The sequence below is a fragment of the Lactuca serriola genome, chromosome 2, assembly GCF_051521515.1.
Source record: "Lactuca serriola cultivar US96UC23 chromosome 2, Lser_US96UC23_V15, whole genome shotgun sequence".
Classification (NCBI taxonomy): domain Eukaryota; kingdom Viridiplantae; phylum Streptophyta; class Magnoliopsida; order Asterales; family Asteraceae; genus Lactuca; species Lactuca serriola.
The window spans coordinates 146743048-146754690 of record NC_136409.1 but is presented as its reverse complement, the minus strand read 5'-3'; the positions used below and the strand labels follow the sequence as shown (position 1 = coordinate 146754690).

The 11643-nt window shown below is 36.8% G+C and overlaps 1 non-coding gene across 1 annotated transcript; it reads left to right on the top strand.

The window, feature by feature from the left end:
• Positions 1-7053: 7053 nt before the first annotated feature.
• On the top strand, positions 7054-7160 carry LOC145091187 (small nucleolar RNA R71). The gene has a single exon (XR_013702074.1). It is a non-coding gene; the product is annotated as a small nucleolar RNA R71 (small nucleolar RNA).
• Positions 7161-11643: the final 4483 nt, after the last annotated feature.

Sequence of the window (11643 nt, the reverse complement as noted above, 5' to 3'; positions counted from 1 at the left end):
GATCTTAAGGCCCAAAGACCTCTATCTTACGAAGTGTTGGGTTTTACCAATCTAACACGACGTAAAAGGACTTTCAATGGCTTGTATACTACTGGTCCCCAAGGGTCCTTTGGTATTGCTAGTAAAGTCTACATTTCATGCGAGGCGGGTCTGGGACCCCTCGTACATTTTTTATCCCCAACCGGTTAATGGAGTCATCGAGGTCTTCGTGCCCTCTTTCTCTTCGGATGTGGGACTACACATAGTCAGGGCGGTTGGATAACGTGATTAGTACGGACGACGCCTATGGGATCGTTAGTATAGCTATAAACTGGTCGTTTGTGTAATGCGTGTTTGTAGCAATTAATCATGCTCAAAAATAATCCAACGTCGCCTGGGACTGACACTACACGCTATGCAATGGTTTCGATATAACTTCATGGAATTCAAAGAATTAGGAAAACATCGGGTTTTCCTAGGGTTTTTCAATACATACGGATTCGAAATGTATACAACTTTAATGAACAATTTTTACAAGTATAGAAACAAACAAGCATACCTATGGATCTTCACAAACGTTTTCAAAAGCTTTTCTTTTCAGAAAATATCAGATTTTTTGGTGGTTTTCAAACGATACGAACATTGTTTTTCTTCAAATACAGCTTATGAACTCACCAACATTTCACATGTTGACGTTTTTCAAAATACTTGTATTCTCAGGAACCAGTGAATCAAAGGAAATCATATTCAGTGATGGCTTGCAGTTTATTTATGTACGAATCAAACAATTTATTTTTGGGAATGTAACGTTTAAACAATGTATTTCATGTAAACTCTACTGGTTGTACTATATTAATGCATGGTGACGAATGTTGTTACGTTTCATATGTATTCAATGTTATGGTATTCAATTGAGTCACGACAGCCCCCGAACGTTTCCGCCACCTGGTTCGGGGGTGTGACATTTTATGCATCCCTCCGAATCCATTCGTAGAAAACTTCTTAACCTCAAGGTATTTTTCGTCAAGCAACCCGAGCATACATAATCTAGAAAATTACAATTCTTGATACCATTATAAAGCTCTTTGGAATTCTTCACTCTTGATAATTCGACTTTAATTTCCTTGAATTCACCACCTTTTGTTTTTTCGGTATCTTCAACTTTTGAACTTTTGGGATTTTGATCTTTGATCTTCATACTTTGCTTTGAATGCTCCAAAAATTCTAACAACTTTTATTTGTAATCTCTCTTTTTTTATACACGTACCTCACTTTTTTCACTCAAAACCTACATGCTTAAGCAGGGGTGCTCCACTTCAACCTTTATTGGTTAAAGTATTAGTTTTCCTGGATACATTTCAAGTACACGATGCTAAACATATTGCATCCCTCAAACTAAGCAATGTTGTGTCTTTGTCGCACGCTTTCACTAGAACAAAGGGGGCCACAAATGCATTAGAACGTATATTGGCTCAACTAAACATTTGTGTCTTCAAAGAATAATCAAACACAATACTAACATGATTCCTAATTGCTTTTACCATAATTTTCTGAATTAATCCTAGAAATTTTTATGCAAAATTTGAAAATTAAGCCTAAAATTAGGATTCTAAGTTAACTAATGTAACCAACCCATCCTAAAATTAGGATTCTAAATTAACTAATGTAACCAACCCCCTAACCCACACTTAATTTATGCAATGCCCCCATTGCACATTATGCATAATAAAGAAAAACATAAAAGAAAAGAGGGAATTGGATCAAACTCCCATGGGATGGTAGTGGCAAGGTCAGTATTCCTTCTTTTGAGCCCCATCTTCAAATGACTTTAGACATGGGAACAGCTCATCCATGCCTTCCTGTGGTTCATAACTCTAAATATGCAGGAGAAACTCTCGGAAAACTTCAGGAATCGATCTTCAAAAGTGCAGCCAATTGCCGTGTGAAATATTCATCAAAATAAGTAGCAACTCGTTAAGTGAGTGATGTGACTCGCCGAGGTACAGTGTGAAAAGGCAGCAACCGTGGAATTACACCGGGACTTGTCGAGTCAATAAGTGCACTCGGTGAGTCCATCGCTGGGTGGAAAAAATTGGTATTCTGCTCCAAGTTTGATTCTGAATTGTTTAGAAACTGATCAATTGAGACTCCCATTTTTTTTACTTCAGTATGTAGAGAATTTCCAACTCTTTTCATGACCGGACTCTAAACTCGGACTCTAATATCTCTTGCCTAGACTCGATGCTTCTATGGAACGTCTCTCTAGACCCTTTTGTGTGCAAACCCTTTATCCAAATTCTGAAAAGATTACAACAAACATGTGATAAAAAGCAAATAACACACCAAAAGCAAGTCCTAAACTACTTGTCCAAACCAAACAAACAGAACCAAATAATAATTGTTTCAACACAACCAAAAAAAATAAAAAGGATAGAACTTCAATCTTCATCTTCTTCCTCTTCATCATCTTCTCTTGCTCCACTCCCACCGGCTTCACTCCTTCGTGCATTGATCCGCTCTTCCCAAGTAGGCACATAAGGAAATTGGCCCCCATCCACATGTTGGATGTTGAAGTGATTAAATATTCAGAGAAATTATTGGTTGGTGAAATTAAAACTTCTTCCCAAATCATCTTGGTATCTCCTTCCTTCAACATTAAGCCATTCTGCGTTTATCTCATCTTCAACCGGAATAACCGGTGGGTCTTCATGTGCTCGGTCATGCCTCGGCCTCACTCTCTTTCCCGGCTCCTCGGGTCCTATCACCGCATCATCATGAGAAATAGCATAGTGGCCCCTTCCATAATCTTCAATAATTCTCGCTCTTCTAAAAATAATGGGATTAAAAGGAGGGGTCGGGACCACTGTCATCAACTTCCATGCTCCTCTATCCATCAACACATATGATTTTTCTAGGCGGGTCACAAACATCCCACCATTGATCTTTGAATTTTTGCTATCCTTGACCGCCCCGTCAGCTAAATAAGACGCCATGCAGTACGGAAGATTGCAGAAAGTGTTTGGAGTAATAATACAAGACAAGTAGAAAACATCAAGGTTAGGAACCTTGTCGTCATCTTTCCGCATGTTGATTGTATCCGCATTGAGGCGGTGAATCAATCTATGGGTGGGTGATCTAATGCTCCCCTCTTTAGCGGACTTGGGGATATATACCTTGTTAGAAATGGTGTTCCACCAAGTGGAACCCACGACACCCTCCGGGAACTCCTTGTGACAGTGCTCCAGAAAGGTGCCAAAACCCTCGGTGGTGACCAGTTGTTGGTCATATATACCCAGTCTGCAAGCCAGTTCCACGATACTACATTGGCAGAATTCACCACCAAAGCAAAAAGTGACAACTCCCGGGTTGTAATAGTCATCCCCTCCACGGAAGTTGATGGTTGAGAATAATTCCCAACACAATTCTTTAAACACCGGCTCTTGGACTCGAAATAGGCGACTGCATCCATCACATGTGATGGATAATCCATCATGCATAAACACTTTGATAAGGTTCGGGGCCAACTCCTCTTCATAACGGACTCTCCCTAGCCATTCCCAATCGATTGCATTTGGCACACAAATTTCTTTCTTTTTAACTTCAACCAACCTCTTCTTCCATCTTTTCATCGTGGAATCCGAATCAATTCTTGGAAAGTTTAACCAAGGATGGCCCCCTTGGTTACCCCTAGAGCTTTGTCCGCCTCTTGGAAACATTTTCAGCAACATAAGAAAAACATACAAACCAGAAAACACAGAAACATTAAAACTCAAAAATTGGGACTGCCTCAAGGACCGACTCGTCGAGTCCACGAACAGACTCGGCGAGTCGCAAGAACTGCTCGATTCGCATGCCTGAGGTTCATCAATTCATCCAACAAAACCCAAAATTGGTCCCATGGGTTTGTCTCGGGATGCATACTAAGTATAAATTCACAATAAATTGCTTCTATAACACCCTATTAAGACAAAATTTTGAAACCCTAGAATCTTAAGCAAGTCAAAGAAAAAGGGTTTGCAACAAAATGGGACCATTATTCTGCAAAAATAAAGCTTTAAGAAGATTATAAACAAAAAAATGTTACCTTGTTAGGAGAAAGTAGAAGAAATGATAAAAAATGAAGTTGGATGCTTGAGAGACTCTTGGCACGTCGAGTGGGTGTTGGCTGGTGTGAATAAGTGTTCTCTCAATTAAGGTAAAAAAACTAATTTTACAGAAATGTGAAAATTATTTTTTTTTTCAGTAAATTAAACCGACTCATCGAGTCCACGAACAGACTCGCCGAGTTAGGTTGCGGTTTTCAGTTCTTATTTGCATATGGACTCGTCGAGTCAGTATATAGATTCGCCGAGTTTATGAATCTATTGAAATTTTTTTCTCAAAACTTTTCTTTCTTTGAAATAAAAACACCACACCCCACACATGAGCCTTAATTACCCTCAAGTAGTCATTCTTATATGAATATGAAGATATAAGTAGAAAAATCCTAAAACAAACCACACAAAATAAAACGAAAACTAAAACCGAAAAGAAAAGCAAACTCTATTGACGGGTTGCCTCCCGCTAAGAGCTTCTTTTTTAGGAGTCTTTATCCAGACACCCTCCCATTTTACGTTGCTACTGCTTCCTCCATTGGGATCTCCTTCTTTAGTTTTTGTACTTTACATTTTGTCTTGTAAAAATGGATTTATCTCTTGTATGCCCTCTTCAATTCTTCCATTCTCTTGCTTGCAACAATTTCTTCAGCTTTACGCTTTTTCCCTTTACCATGCTTATTTTTTTCCACTCCTTCCTTTTCACGCCCCATCGTTTCCCTTCCTTCCTTATCTTCCTCGCTTGTCTTTTTGGTCATTAAAAATACGGTGTTTTGAAAGTGAAAACTTCAAACGTAGTAGAGACAATGGCACAAGGCTTGGTTCTTTTGCTTTTGATTGACACTTCTTCTTGATCTAGCATTGGTGATTCAATTGAAGACTGATGGTTATCATCATTCCGAGTTTTAGGATCCCCTTTATCTTATAAACTTCCTTTATCCTCCTTTTGCACAGCCTCATCACTTTCCACAATTGTTTCAGGAAGGGGCAAATATGCATTCCCAAAGTTGATAAAATCTTTAACAACTTTGTTTTCCTCAAGAAGATTCTCCAAGTAATCAGGAAAAACGTGCACATCTGGTTCACAAAGGAGACTAATGGGTTGCAGACTAAAATTTCCATCAGATTGGGATTTTTCGTATGTACTTGTCGAGTCAGCGGGTACGGCTCAGCGAGTCAGAGAGTCTTCAACACTTTTGAGGCTTTCCTTGTAGTCAACTTCCTTGATCAGCCTTTCTATCTCCTCCAGATCTCCTTTGGCATTAGAATTATCTTCCAAAGATAATGAGAATTGGTTTGGATTGATCTCTTACAAGTAAGCAAGCTCTCTCTCCAACAATTCATCATCCAAAATTATTGATGAAAACTTATCTTCTTTTGACTCTTTGTGCTTCTCCTTTTCTTCAGCTTCAAAAATTACCGAATCATCTCCCACCCTTATTGTTAGCATAGATTCACGCATATCTACCAAGGCACAAGCGGTATTCAAGAATGGTCGCCCAAGAATGATTGGTACTTTAAAATCCTCTTCCATGTCTAATATTATGAAGTCAACCGGAAACACTAACTTATCAACTTTGATAAGGAGATCTTCACACACTCCCATTGAATGTATTATTGTTTTGCCGGCTAAATGAATCTTCATTTGAATAGGCTCTGGGATCGGGAGGTTTAACTTTTGGAAGAAGGAATATGGCATAATATTAATACTTGCCCCCGAATTGGTCAATGGTCATGTGGTCATTATGTTCCCAAATTGACAAGGTACAGTGATGCTTCCCGGATCGCCCCTCTTTTCTGGCAGTTCAATCAGCACTATTTCAGCAACTTCTCCCATACATCTTCTAGTGGTAAAGAGTTTTTTAAGTAAAATAGCATATTTCGGTTCTTGTAATATCATTTCAACAAACATAATATTAACTTAGAGTGCTTTTATGTGCTTCATAAACCTCCTATATTCTTGAATCTTCTCATCAAGTATGGCTCGGCTTGGAAACGGCAAAGAGGGCCGGTAAGGTTTCAAAAGAGAGCAGTCTTCATCATCACGTCTTCGACTCGTCAAGTCCATGTTGGCGACTCGGCGAGTAGAGTCGGGTTTACTTGAATCCCATCTAATTACTTCCGCTGTTTGCACCTTGTTGAGATTCTTCTGGATAGATGTCAGAGGAGTGAAAATTGGCTTGGAATCTGTTGTTATTGCATTTACATGTGCCATTCTTGGATTTTCCTTGGTATTGCTAGGAAGTTCACCGAGTGTTGTTTGGTTAATTTGTTGTGCAAGTTGGCCAAACTATTTTTCAATATTGTGAATGGAGGCTTGTTGATTTCAAAGCATATTTTGTTGATCTTTCATCACAGCTATATGATCTCTAAGCATAATTCGTTGCTCCTTCAATTCAGTGTCAGTATCATTGTGCCTTCTCTCGGACGCGGCTACAAATCTTGTGAACATATCTTGCAAATCGTATTTCTTCTCTAGCACCGGTTCCTCTTTTTGATAAAAACCCCTTTTTTTTACTTATACTTTTCTTCCTTTGCCTTTTTGTACTCATCATACAGGAGCCATTCCTTCTTGAGTTTTCGCCAATTTTCATCGTACCTATCACCACTTGAATAGCAAACTTGTGCTTTCTGGTTCCCGTTCTCATCCAAATAACAGTCTCTAGTAAGGTGGGGCCCTTTACAATTCTCATAGCCTACCAAGATAGCGTGGATGGGTTGGTCCATATTAGTCATTCTTCGATCCAAACTCTCTAGTTTAGCCATCATTGTTGCCATGCTATCATTAACTGAGTTCACCACTCCCCGACTTAATTCATTCCTTGGGTTATGATATTCTCTAGAATGTTTAGAGAATTCTTCAATTAGCTCTTTTATCACCGGGGGTGCTTTCTTCGTGAGAGGCCCTTGCGAATCAAGGAGTTGCCTTGTTGTCACGTTCACTCCATCACAGAAAATGGAGAGTTCTTGTTGATTATTTAGATCATGATGTGGGCAGTTCCTTAGTAAACCTTTATATCTTTCCCAAGCCTCGTATAGTGACTCTCCAGCTTGTTGTTCAAAATTGGCAATGGCTTTCTTTAACTTGGCTATCTTTGAAGGAGGGAAAAATTGGTCTATAAATTATGTCTTCATCTTAGCCCAAGTAGTGATGGATCCGTGCGGGAGTGATTTCAGCCAATCTTTCGAGGATCCCTTGAATGTGACCGGTAGCATCAGAGCAGAACGGTGTCGCGAGCCACATTGGGAACATTAAAGTAATCAGCTATATCATTGACCTCATCTAGATGTTTGTATGTGTCTTCGTGATCTTTCCTGTAGAATGGGATCTCCTTAAGTTGAGCAAGTATGTTACCTTTAAGCTCAAAGGTGGCAATCGTGGGAATTGCGGGTTGCACAAGTCCCAGGCCGGTATCATCACGCATCCTTTTCTTCCATTCGCCCATGGGAACTTCATCGATGTTAGCCATGACGTTGTTAAGTTCTCCTTCTAGATCGCTTCCTTCTTCATATTCGGATTCATGCTCGTTCTCTAATTCAGTTTCTATGTGGAATGTATCGTCTCTAAGATTTCCAAGGGTGCTTCCTTCGCTCTTTCGATTGCTAGACTCTCTAGCCTTCTTGTTTTTCTTCTTCCCAAAGACTGATTTAAGGTCCTTGAAGGGTGATTTCTTTGGCGGGTTAGTGTCTTCCTAAGAGCGGATTCAGGGTCTTCAAGTGGAGGAACCAAAGGTGTGTTGGATCCTCAGGTCATGTAATACGTGCAACCAAATGAAACACACATAAAAAGAACAAAAATAAATTAGAAAAGAAACTGGGAAACAACGATGGAATCGCCGAGTAGCTTCGACTGCACTCGGCGAGTTCAAGGCAAAAACAGAAAAAAAAAAAAATATTAACTAAAATTCAAAAGCATAAAACTATTAAAACTTATCCTAATAACTATATTACTTAAGAAATAACTTTGTGCAAGATAAATCTCCAACAAAAGATCGATAAAACTAGAAATTAGTGTTAATTTTTGAACCGTTCCCCGACAACGGCGCCAAAAACTTGATGTGTATAAAACCAACTAGTTTTAATCCTACTTTTAAATATAAACTTGACACATAAAGGCAGTGGACCTATCGATTGTGGTGTAGCTAAATAAGTAGGGTATCGAACTCAGAGAACGGAAATTAAACTAATAACTAGAACTAACTAGGAACAAGTAATAGAAAATAGGTTTTTCTCTAGTTTTACAAGACTAGAAACTTAAATGTTCAGATAAAACTTAAACTAAATAACTAAAGCTAAGAAACAAATGCATTGGATTAATTGTTCATTGGTTACCGATTAAGGTGATTAGATTCACATTCTCTATTACTAATCCTTAGAAAACTTATTAATTCAAGCAATGGCCAGTTGATTAAACCAATGAGTTTCCTAGTTTATTGATTTGAGTTAAATAAGACTTGTAATTAGTTAATCAAATTAGTAATTCAATTAACCTCTTGTTGATCGTTTGTCACACAAGCTCACACATTAACTTACCTATCTTCTAATACCCCTAGTTTCACATTCGTTATTCGTAGGCATATAACTACGTGGTCACGTAAATCATATGAGATTAGCAACTAAGAGATGTTCATACAACTTAATTAATAATTTTTTAACAGAAAATAGTTATTATCAACATATAAAGTTCTTTAACAAGCTTAACAAAACAATATCACCAATTAAAATTAATCCTAACCATAAAATCAATCCATATTCACAAAATCTTCTACCCTAAACAGAATAATAAGATTTTAGTTCGTAATTGCAGTAAAAACAAAGTCAAAAATGAAGTATATTAACTCAAACATAGTTCTATTCAAGAATAAAGTGAAAAGTAAGTTTCGGTTGCCTTAAATCTTCATAGAATGGAAGATTAGGGTTCTTCTCACGTTCTTCAGGTCTCCTATATTCTCCTTATTCGCCAAGCAATCTTCCAAAAATCCAGAGAGAGTTTTGGACTCGGAATTCGCCTCTATTTATAGTTTTTTCAGAAAACAGAGGCTACTCGTCGAGTAGCCAACCGACTCGCCGAGTCCCTTTGAGGAATCTGTGTACGACAAGGACTTCGTGTTTTGCTTCGTGAACATTCGTGTCTACTCGTCGAGTAGACGTCCCTACTCGCCGAGTCCTTCAGGATTTTGGCTCTTTTTCTTCTTTCTTCAATTCCCAAGCTTCCGAATGCATCTCATGCTTCCTTTTGCTTCCGAGCATATCTTTTGGACTGAAAATACAATTTAGACACAATTAAGTACCTTTTTTCCATAAAATGCAAATATTTAGCCAATAAATGATAAAAATATATACTAAATAAATAGCCAAATATACACATATCAGTTGCGTCTACTACAAATCACATGATCGCTGTTTCGAGTTTTTAACTGTCTACTGCTATTCTGAAACTTAGAAAAATCATAATTTCTTCATACGAAGTCATATTGAGACGTTTCTTTTTATGCACAATCTATGACTTTCGTTTGGATACCTAAGGCTAAAAAGTATTTTATTGAAATTTCGTTTTTTACACTTAACAATGTTTCACTGGTTTTGACGCGGATCTTTGATTGGCATTCCAGTCTGATGACTGATTGGGAAATGTATTCCAATCTGATGAGTGTATGCCCGTTATGCATGATAATACGTTTGTTGTATCGGGTATTTTGGGGAAAACTCACTAAGCTTTGTGCTTTCCAAGTTGTTTATATTTTCAGGTTTTATAGTTGATCGTGAGAAGGCAAATGCATGACTGTACAAACTCATCAATGGTATTGAGGATTCCGCGTTTCTTATATTACTCTAATTTTCAATAAATGTACTTTGGAATAAACGTATTTTTCTTAATAATGGATTTACAATTAAGGACTTTTGCCTTACTTAAAAAATGAAAGTTTTTGTTTGTGAAAATGAAACGTTACACATAAACATCAACAGCCCACACACTTCATCAATGATTGTCCCACGTAAGATGTCGTGAGAAAAAACTAAAAAATCATTCATAAGTACTTATTAGTTCAAAAACAAAAATGACTTATTTTGAAACAAAAAAAAATATTAAGGACTAAATGTGTACAAAAATATTAAGGACTAAATGTGTACACAAATATTAAGGACTAAATGTGTACAAAATGAAAAATATATTACCCTATTAAGTAATTTTTCCTGGCTAACTCGAAGTAACCGGTCATAAGGACTAAATGTGTACATTTTAACAAGTTGAAGAGGTAAATGTGGACGAAAAAAAAAACTCAGTAACCAAATATGTACAAATCGAGAAATATATTACCCTTTTAGTTCATTATCCCATAATAAAACAAAGAGCAAGTGTTTTCAATTGTGTGTAACTTTGGATAAGTTTAAGTGTCGAAGAAAGATCAATGTAAATTTCATTTATTGGTTGTACTTTTAGATACAAATAGAAGCAATGTATTCCTTCAATCATTCTATGTATTGAAGTATATATTTCATGTATTTGTATATGTATAATCATGTATTTTTTATGTAAAAACATGTATTTTGTGTATTATTGAGTGATGTGCATGGTAGAAATATAAATGTAGATGCTATAGTTATATTGTTGAAAGTTCAGTTTCAACTCAAAATATCAAAAGACAATGTCATATTTGTATATCAAAAACGATGATATTTTATAACTTTATTGATTCGTGTGCCCTGGGTCACGAAATCAAATAATTTTTTTCAAATTGAAAAATAATAATCTCGTTTATAAGGTTTCCAAAAAGTCAGACGGATCTTAAATCCGATATGTAGAACTCCGGTAAAATCCGTTTAAAGTTTCGCGATTTACAGGATCGGTTTCAACAGATTTTATCAATCTAATTTTGGTTGAGTTTAAAAATACTATAAAATATAATAAAATAATAGACCATATTCTGAATTCAAAAAGGGCTCAAAAGCAGTTTACGAGGCTCGCTGCTATTCCAAGCGAAACAGTGCACAGTTCGTTTCAAGAAAATCAGATAAAATATTGATTTTTATAACTTTAAAGAGTCGTAACTTTCTCACACAACCTCCGTTTTGGACGTTCTTTATATCCACGAAGTTAGGATAACGTAATCCTTTCAAATTTGTTATGCATAACTCTCAGATATACTTAATGCAAAAATTCATTTTTAACATCACCAATGAGTTTAATTTTCGTTGATTTTTTATTCGATTCTTAACGATAAATGTTTTGAGCATTTTGAGACATTTTCAAGGTAATTATGAATGTAATATTTTTAATATACATTATAACCATAAAATTTTACACAATTGGTTCTTAACACGTAGCGGTTCGTGGTGGTTTGACCGCCGAACTTTGACTGATTTTTACTAGTTGTTACACAACTAAAGTTGAAGACTTGAGAATTGGCATATTGAACTTTGAGACATTTGCCATCATTGAAGCACTTCAGCTAGGCTTTTGTTTCTCCAGCTAGGTTGCAACAATTGCCAAATCAGAGGGGTAAGGTTAAAATCAATGGCTAGATTCGAATCTGTGTAAAAATCAAATCAGTGTGTTACGGAAGAACTC